Source organism: Porites lutea, chromosome 11, assembly GCF_958299795.1.
Source record: "Porites lutea chromosome 11, jaPorLute2.1, whole genome shotgun sequence".
Lineage (NCBI taxonomy): Eukaryota > Metazoa > Cnidaria > Anthozoa > Scleractinia > Poritidae > Porites > Porites lutea.
The window spans coordinates 20,271,913-20,281,428 of NC_133211.1; the positions used below are offsets into that span (position 1 = coordinate 20,271,913).

Here is a 9,516-nt window from a genome sequence, read left to right on the forward strand (position 1 = left end):
CATTGATATTCTCTCAATTAATGAAACTAAACTTGATGACTCTATCAATAGTTGTGAGGTCCAAATACCAGGCTATGAATTTATTCGTCGTGATAGAAACAGACAAGGAGGAGGAGTAGGTTTTTATATAAAAACCTCGATTAATTTTGGAGTTCGCTCTGATTTGAATGCACCCAGTCTTGAAAATTTATGTATAGAGATTCGGAAACCAAACTCCAGGCCATTTCTGATAGCCACTTGGTACAGACCTCCTTGCTCCTCAATTGATTTATTTTTACCTTACGAATCATTTCTTGAGAAATTAGATTCCCTCGGCCTAGAATATTATCTGCTAGGTGATTTAAACTGTAACCTGGCCTCTGCACAATATGATTTAAATACTCGACGCTTATGTGAAATTTCTGATTTATTTGGGCTTCAACAGCTTATAACTGAACCTACTCGCATAACGGAATCCTCTTCAACATTAATTGATTTAATTTATACAAACTATACTGACAGGGTAGTCTGTTCCGGAGTCTCTCATATTGGTATCAGCGATCATAGCCTTATTTACGTTTATAGGAAATTATCTCTCACTTTTCCTTCAAAAGGGCACTCAACCATTTCTTATAGAAATTTCCAAAATTTTAATAGAGAGAGTTTTCGGAACGATATCGCCCAGCAAGACTGGTCCTGTAATGTTTCTGAAGATCCAAATGTTTTGTGGACTAACTGGAAAACGAAGTTTTTGGATATTGTTAATATTCATGCGCCACTCCGAACTAGACGTACTAGAACAAATAAAGCACCCTGGATCAATTCAGAATTAAAGAAAGGCATGCGTGATCGTGATGCTGCCAAAAGAAAAGCAATTACATCGAATGATCCACACGATTGGAAAAGGTACAAAAAGTTGCGAAATATAATAAACAATGACATCAAAATTTCTAAAGCATCTTATTATTCTAATGCATTTATTCAATCTAAGGGTAATCCTCGAAAAACGTGGCAAACCTTTAATGAGCTTACATCCCGTCGTGTGAATAATACAACGGTGAAGGAACTGAAATTGAATGATACCATTATCTCTAATTCTAGTGAGCTTTCTGATGCTTTTAATGACCATTTTTCAACAATTGGGCCCAGACTTGCTAATGAAATACCTCTAACTGCTGAAAATAATTCAAGTTATATCAATAATATAAAGGTAAATAACAACAATTTCAGCTTCTCCTCGACTAACTGCAGCATTGTTTTCTCACATCTAAACAAATTATGTAGATCTAAAGCAACTGGTCTTGATAATATTTCTGCTAAAATTGTACGTGAATGTGCTGATCTTATTTCAGTTTCACTATGTGATCTCTTTAATAAATCTTTAGTCTCTGGTATATTTCCTGATGATTGGAAATGTGCTAGAGTTACTCCGTTGTTCAAGGAAGGTGAGCCATCTGATCTGAATAATTATCGACCTATTTCAGTCATTTCCGTTATAGCTAAAGTGTTTGAAAGGATTGTTTATGATCAGTTGTATAACTTTTTGACCAATGAAGATATCATTTCTAATTATCAATCGGGTTTTCGCTCGTTACACTCAACTGCAACTGCCCTTCTGGAAGCTACGGATAATTGGGCCTTTAATATTGATCGTGGCAATGTTTATGCTGTGGTTTTCCTCGATTTAAAAAAGGCTTTCGACACCGTTGACCACGATATCCTTCTAGCTAAAATGAACCTTTACGGAATACAAGGTACAGCTCTTGATTGGTTTAGGTCGTATTTAACTAATCGTACACAACGATGTCTTGTTAACGGTTCTCTTTCTAGAATCTGCTCTCTTAAATGTGGGGTACCGCAAGGAACAATCCTTGGCCCCCTTTTATTTCTTATTTATATTAATGACTTGCCAAACTGCCTTACTTCGTGCCAGCCTAGAATGTATGCCGATGACACCCACATTACTTATGCTGGCGTTGATGTGAATTCAATACAGTTAACTCTGAGTCACGATTTAGATAACCTAAACAAATGGCTTATTTCTAATAAACTTACTTTGAACACTTCTAAAACTGAATTCATGCTAATTGGCTCCAGACAAAAATTGAGTACTTTGTCGAACCCACTTGAGCTCTCGATTAATAATGTTCCGATAGAACACGTTTCCTCTGTCAAATCGCTTGGAATATTTATTGATGAAAATCTACGGTGGCAAACACACATTGATAAATTATCTAAAAAGGTCGCTTCCGGAATTGGAGCAATAAAAAGAATTAGACCTTTTGTCCCTCCACCTACCCTTCACTATATATACAACTCACTAATTCAATCTCAATTCGATTATTGCAATCTTGTCTGGGGTAATTGTGGTAAAACATTATTTGACAGGCTACAGAAGCTTCAGAACCGTGCCGCTCGCGTTTTAACCTTCTCTAGCTATGATGCTGATGCTAACCGTTTGATTAGACAACTCGATTGGAAAGACTTGAACACTCAATTTCAAATACAGAAATCCATAATGGTATACAAGTCTTTAAATGGCCTTGTTCCTGAATATTTATCATCTAAGTTTGTTAAACGAAATGAAACGCGTTACTCCCTGAGGGACTCTGTTAACAAACTATTTGTCCCATTTCCGCGAACTAATTTCATGAAAAACAGCTTTACTTATAGCGGAGCAGTTCTCTGGAACAGCCTACCCTGTCATGTGAGAGAAGCCGAATCTCTTAGTCAATTTAAAAGATTAGTTAATGTTCATTTTTAATGTTATACACGGCATTCATGAAAAACAGGTTTTAGTTAGATTAGTTGTAGTTAGGTTTTGAATTTTGTTTAGGATAGTTAGGTTATCTTTAATTTTTAAATTCCTGATGGATTTTACCGTGTTTAAATAAAGATTGATTGATTGATTGATTGAAATTCTACCACATAATATCGATTTGCCATTTCGCCTCCGGTAAAACGCGATTCCGGGTTCCCTGGGCAATGAGTTAGGGTCTCCTAGGTCCCCGGGTGGATACACCCTTATTTCGCCTAAACGGGTATTTGCCTCTAAAAAGGGTATGTTTTCTCGGTCTTAAGTCTAAAAGAGGGTATTTCATTCCACGCAGTTTCGCGTCTTCAACAGGATGTGAAGAGTGTGAAGGTTGGTGATGAGCGGTCTACATTTGAGGTTCCAACAGTATTTTTCTCTGAAAATCTAATTCCATAAAATTAGTTTAACTCACTGGAAGAAATGAAGTTCTTTTGTCTTAAACAAGTTAGACAAAATGAACGCTTTTTGTCTTAAATGGGGTCAGGTTTTGAAGACCCCAGCGGCACACCCCTACCCAAACTACCCTTAACTTTTTCCTTTGTTTCGCTGTCTCGTCATGATGAACACTTCATGTTAATCGCACATAGGATGCTTGATTTTAGGCGTCTGCACGACTCGTGTCGCATATCAATGTAGCATATGGACAATCTCAAAGCTCGCCACGAGTCCTTCCGTAGCTAAGTGCTTGAGGAAGGTCATGGCTCCAGGTCTTGTTGGGGACTCAAATCTGTTCTCTTTCCACTTTAGTCCGTGAAATATTTCCCTTAATAACTGGACAAATGGGAGTTTCAACCTTTTTAAAAATAATAGCAATTGGATTGCCGGTAATTTAATTAAAGTTAAGAACTATCGTACACGAGGGTCCTTGTCCTGCAGTCGACTCTCCACGAGAGCCTGTTTTTTTTGGGACGAACTTGTCTCTGATTGGCTGTCGCAGCGCGGTTGTTTTGATTGCTCTCAGCTGTGTGCCAGACCTCACTCGACAGTCCTGTCATTGGTTTAAATTTGTCACCAAGTTTACACAGCTGCAAGTTGCCAACCCGCTCAGTAAATACGCCGGACAAAACGCAGCAGCTTCAATTCCGCTCAGGTAAATACCTTCAGTGTTCTGTTCAGGCGTAACTTCGCTGTCTTCAGTGAGGGGGTTTCATCGAACGTTCCAACACGCTCAGCTTAAGCATGAAACCACAGGCTTCGAGATCGCGCACCAACTTGAATGCAGACCCCTTACGCTCGGTTATGAGTACATCATCGAGCATTTCAAGAGATCACGAGCGCGGATTGAGATCGTCGCTCCTCGAGCAGGGGTGCATCTACAACATGAGCGATTGTTACGAGAGGCTCAGAACTATGTTACCTCAAGGATCAGACAACAGACGCATGAGTAAAGTAGAGATTTTACAACATGTCATCGACTACATCCAAGATCTTGAATCAGCGCTAGAGCTGCCCCATTCACAGACTGCAGAAAACTTTGTAAGTCAGGAATCAACTGACGAGAGAACAACGAGGATTCCGCTCAAAACGATCTCTTATAACCGCTAATAATAAGGTATGGTGGCCTTGTAGATCTTGATAAGGCAACAATGTTGTCACTTAAACGCGTAAAAACCCGTTTTAATGAGCAATATTGTAATACTTTGCGTAAACATGATTTCTGCTCACGAAAGCCAATTTCATTTATAAGGCAAGGGAAAACGCCGTACGATATGCTCTAACTTAGACCGGGACGGAAAGAGGAGGCATGAGTAAGCATAAATTCACTGGTTTCAGTTTTATAGTCACATCCAAAGTTGTGACGAGAGTCATGGATAAATATATTGCCCGGTGTCCGTATATTCCTTGTACCAAAACGTATGAACAGTTCAGTGACAAAGTAGGCATTTCCCGCCCCCTCATTCGAGACAGTGTGAAGGAATGTTTGGACATCGCTTCAGTTATGGACAAAAGAATTAGACATCTGTGGAAAGCGATTTGCTGTCTCGACAAGAATCAGAAAAAACTAAAAGACATTTTCCAGCAGTCATTTGCCAATAAAACAGACGGCTTGAGAAGCGTGAGAGGAACCTGTTTCCTAGAAGTAGAATGGTAGGCACGGTATGTTTTGCTTTTTTGTGCATGGAGGGCCTCTACATGCGATTTTGTAATTATACATAAATGGAGGCACGAAAAGTTTATTTTCGTTCATAATTTAAGAAACGTCTGGCTTTCACTTCTTGTAATCGAAGTATTTTGTTTCAGAAATCCTGCCTTAATACTCTTGGATCGGAGACTGCAAGTAAAAACCGCAAAATCGTTAATCTTAGATTAGCGTGTGCTCATGAAAACTAAATTCGTGAAAATCGCTGAAAACACAATCTGGAACGTTTTATAGAGTCTTAATTCACTTTTCTAACTCCTTGCAGAAGATAGGCTGTAAACATGAAACGGATTTAATGTGTTTTTTAATTTACGAAAGGAATCTGTCTCCATATGGTTTTCAAGTGGACATCCACTTCTCGTTAATGTCATGCTGGATCTAACATTGCACAGATTTGAAGGTAGTCTGCATAAGTAATAATATTGAACAGACTCCAAACCTCAGCACACAACCTTATGCTAAATTTGCGACTTTTGGCTAGGTCCTGTCTACCGACTTAGTTTCTCAGTAAAGTTTATCTACTCTATATTATGTAATTGTTTTTGCAGGGAAGCTAAGAAGATGTAAAGATTACAAGGCTTTGAGCAATATGTGAAAACGCCGGCAAGTTAGCTCCGAGTAGGATCGGATGCGGGGGATCTTGTTTGTACAGCAAGTCCTTCTTTTTCGACTCTACTCGATAGTTCAAGAGCTTCAAATCTCGATATCTTAAATTTTTATCTCCACATCTAACAGAGTTACTGTAATTAAAGTAATACGCGGGCTAATGGTTCAGTACATGTACTTTTTTACGTAGGACTAATGATATTTTAGACTCGAGAATTTTATTTTTCAGAAGCTTGTTTTGAAAACTTGAAGCTGTCAGCTATTTTAACTTGCAAATGATGTGTTGTTTTTATATGTGATTGATTTGATTTCTGTCAAGTTGTTCAAACAAATGTAAACCCCCACTTCTCAAAATCCTATTTTTGACGCTAAAAACCAAGTTATGGAATGTGTAGACTAAACTTATTACTAAAGTATTTTAAACCTTTGCGAATGTGTAAGATACCCTTACAAGTAAAATCTGCTGCCTTTAAAACAAGCCTGTTTCGTGCTCTGATCGCAAACATTCGGAAAAACGATTTCCTCCCTTTTAAAAGCCTCATGTTTTGTAACGAAACAAAGGCACGCGACAGATGGAATTCCGTTTTAAACCTTGCTATCGTATCAAACCGGCCAAAAACCCGATCGTAGAATGAGCCGATTTATTAAATAATTACAGGCTGGTACGTCTTTTGAAAGCCCTGGTATAGTTCTACGTGTTAGCGGTCTCCAATCGCGGTTGATGTTTTTTAAAACTCTGTCGGCACGCCTTCTTAATCGATTTTTAATTTCCCGTAACAACCTCGCGTTAAATTCATTCGTAAGCAGTGACTTTCATTACCAAATCCTTCCCGGTTATTGCGAATGTCTCTCATATTAAAATCTCTGTTTGATTAAAAGCAGCTGAGCAAAAAAGGGGACATTCCAATGGGATCAAAACTCTGTTGTGATTTACAAACTCTGACTGTGATGAACAACATCAGTGTAGGTTATCTCTCAACACTATTGTCAAAACATTCCGATGAAAATCTCTTTTATCGAAGGGAAATAAGGGTTATGTTTGTTGAAAGGAAGAAACGCTAGCAACTCATTTAAGAATTGAGATATTCTTCCAATCGTACTTTTGCCTGACAGAGTTCAGTTTTCTTTCATTCGAGAGACCTCCGGGTTTTTCACACGTTGCCTCTGTTGTTGAGTACTTTGTGAGCTGTTCCTGATCAAATATGCGATAGCGTGTGTCTGAAGGACCCCACATGTACATGTTTAGCAGTTTGCTGTCTGAACAAGATAAACCTTGCTACTACGGTCAGTTCAGCCAGCTGAAACACTGTTGGTGTGGCGAAAGGTCGAATAAACACGAATATTTTGTCTTGTCTAACAAAATTTCTCTTTCCCAAATTATATGTATATACTGGTATACATCGGAAGTTCCCCAGCTTGACGAGTCGAGCAATACCCCCAATTAAGGTTTTCAAATGTCCAGTTTCAAATACTGCACTGTTCAATTTGCGTGATGAGGAAAATTCCCTTCTGCAACACACCTAAGTGTCCGGAAAATAACCAAACAGAAAATACTTATCGAACTGTCTGACTTTGATTGTAAACAGATGGCAAACTTGCCTTAAAAAAATCGTAAGCTTTCCTGCATGTATTTGTTGAAGATATTTTTCTTCCTTTTCCGGAGACTCCCAAATAAAAAGGATAAAGTTACTTGGTGAATGCTCATAAATTTACTGTGTGTGCATGTAGAGTATCCAAACCAATTAAGACATAACGGAACTTAGGAAGGTCAGAAGGAAAAATCTGTAGATGAAAACCAAAAGCCGCCGTTCAATAGAACTTTCGTTTCGATTCTTCGATACTTAACAAACTGAAACGTTAAGCTAAGCGTGAAAAAAATCATTTTTTTGATGGTCGCAAGCTGTCGCACTTTAGAGTTTATAGAGGCTCAAAAACTAGAAAAAAAAAACATAAAAATGGTCTACAATGTTGCTATATTAAGAAAGTATCTAAGACGGAACTGTGGAATTATAAAATTAAAACCACTCACTTTGAACGGTACGAAAATCGCATATTTAAGGAGGTCTGCTTGTTTATCGATCATTTTTTTTTTCTGCGAACTGCTGGTCAATACAGTTTAGCCGGGGACTAAATTCATTTGCCCCAGACAGAACAGAGAAAGATGAGAGATACTTAATCTTTGTGAGGCTTACCTAAAATGAGAGGAAACTTGAATGAAGCACATAAAAAACGCAGTTTTTTGCCCTTAACGGTGAAAAGAGGTCAAGAATATCTTGAAAAAAGCTGTGACGTCAAATAACAACAGAATACATTCTTCAGACATTTCACCCTGTGAGAAGCTATTAGAAATACGGTATTGACGATTTGATGACCACACAACATGCAAAAACTAGTTATTTTGTTGTTAAGACAACTGTTGGTACAACAGCTAAACACACAGCTCGCTGAATGTTTTGTTTGCTCCGATGATGAAGTTAACCTGCTTATGTAAAAAGAGGCCAAGTTCAATCGTAAAAAGAAAATACCCAGACCGCAATATTTTCGTTTCACGTTCTTTAATTTACTTATATCGAAAGGGCAATAATACAAACAAAATAACCTGACGAAAAACGTTGTTGCTCATGTTGTATAGTTTAGAGAGATCTCACCTTTTTGTTGAATTTCGGGACTTAGTACTGAATACCACTTACATGATGAACATTGCATTGATAAGTTTTGATCGAAACTGTACTATAAAAGCTAGGGATTACTACACATGTTGCTAGTTGCTAAGTATAAAGAACAGATATCTGTACAGTACAAACCAATCGATCATCGACTTCTCTTTTATTCTGCGGGAGATGCCAGTGTGAGAGATATGGGAGGTCAAATGCTAATAGCGCCCTCAAGGGTTTGCCTGCACGCGCGCGGCGTAGTCTGAAATGGCACAAAGCAGATGACCATTCAAGGTAGGAAAGTAGCCTCATTCCCTAATTCATTCTCTACCCGCCACTCCCCGCCCCCGCCTTCCCTCGCCAAAAGAGGGAGTACCCTGTCCCTGGGAACTAGAAACCTTTCTTACGACAACCCCGCCGGGTAGTGATGACCATGCAACGGAATCCGGTGTTCTGATTGGCTATCCGAGCTCTGGATTTCCCGCGATAATTCCGCAGAGATAGTTCTCTTCTTGGCCATATAATAAATCCTTTATTGACCAATCTTGTTTTTTAAAGACCCGAGCGGGAAGGGGGGGTGCTGGATTCTATACGTGCTTCGTCTCAATACATAAAAACGCAAAAAAGAGCTTGGCTAATATCCAGCCATCTTGGCCTCGCTTGGTTAATAATGCATATTTCTTATCTAAATACCTGGTAAATGATTGGTAAATGTAGATAGAGCCAATGGCAGTCGTTCGAAAAGTTAAGGTGAACTCAAACGCGCGAGAACCCTCGTCCATACGACAATGATGCGACCATATTTTCATGGCTTTTTGCCCAGGTGGTCGCTATAAAAAGGGCCTCACTGTATCAACATGGAACATATGTACGTAAGGGTCTCTAAGGAGCTTTAAAGTTTATCGCTGTTGACCCTGGATCTGTTTCTCGATGGGCCCGGTAACGTTTCGGGTCCGAAGGAAAATTTTGAAATCAAAACTTGTTGAATAGTAGCACAGTTCCTAGCTCACAAACCGGTCAGTTTTGCTGCGTTAACTGATACTTTCATTGTATCATTTTCAAAATTATTGAAACTTTGATATTGAAGGCAAACACTGCAAACCTAAAACAGCTTTTCGGGACTTTCGAGAAACGGGTCCCTGGAAACCAGAGCATTTTTAGATGCCAATTTTGGTTGCCATTTGGTGGCTCTGGAGATCCACCATTGTCGGTAGCCAACTAAACCCACCACCGGCGCAAAAGGCAGTCCTCCCATCTTTGCTGTGAACCGAGTCTATAAATCAGAAAAAAAGCAAAAAAGCTCACAACCAGTCATGGCTTCC

General features: G+C 39.0%; 1 long non-coding RNA gene across 1 annotated transcript; it reads left to right on the forward strand.

Moving 5' to 3' along the window:
- The first annotated feature begins 4,356 nt into the window (after positions 1 to 4,356).
- LOC140952638 (uncharacterized) lies at positions 4,357 to 6,018 on the forward strand. The gene is made up of 2 exons (XR_012167372.1): positions 4,357 to 4,891; positions 5,483 to 6,018. It is a non-coding gene; the product is annotated as an uncharacterized lncRNA (long non-coding RNA).
- The last annotated feature ends 3,498 nt before the right edge of the window (positions 6,019 to 9,516 follow it).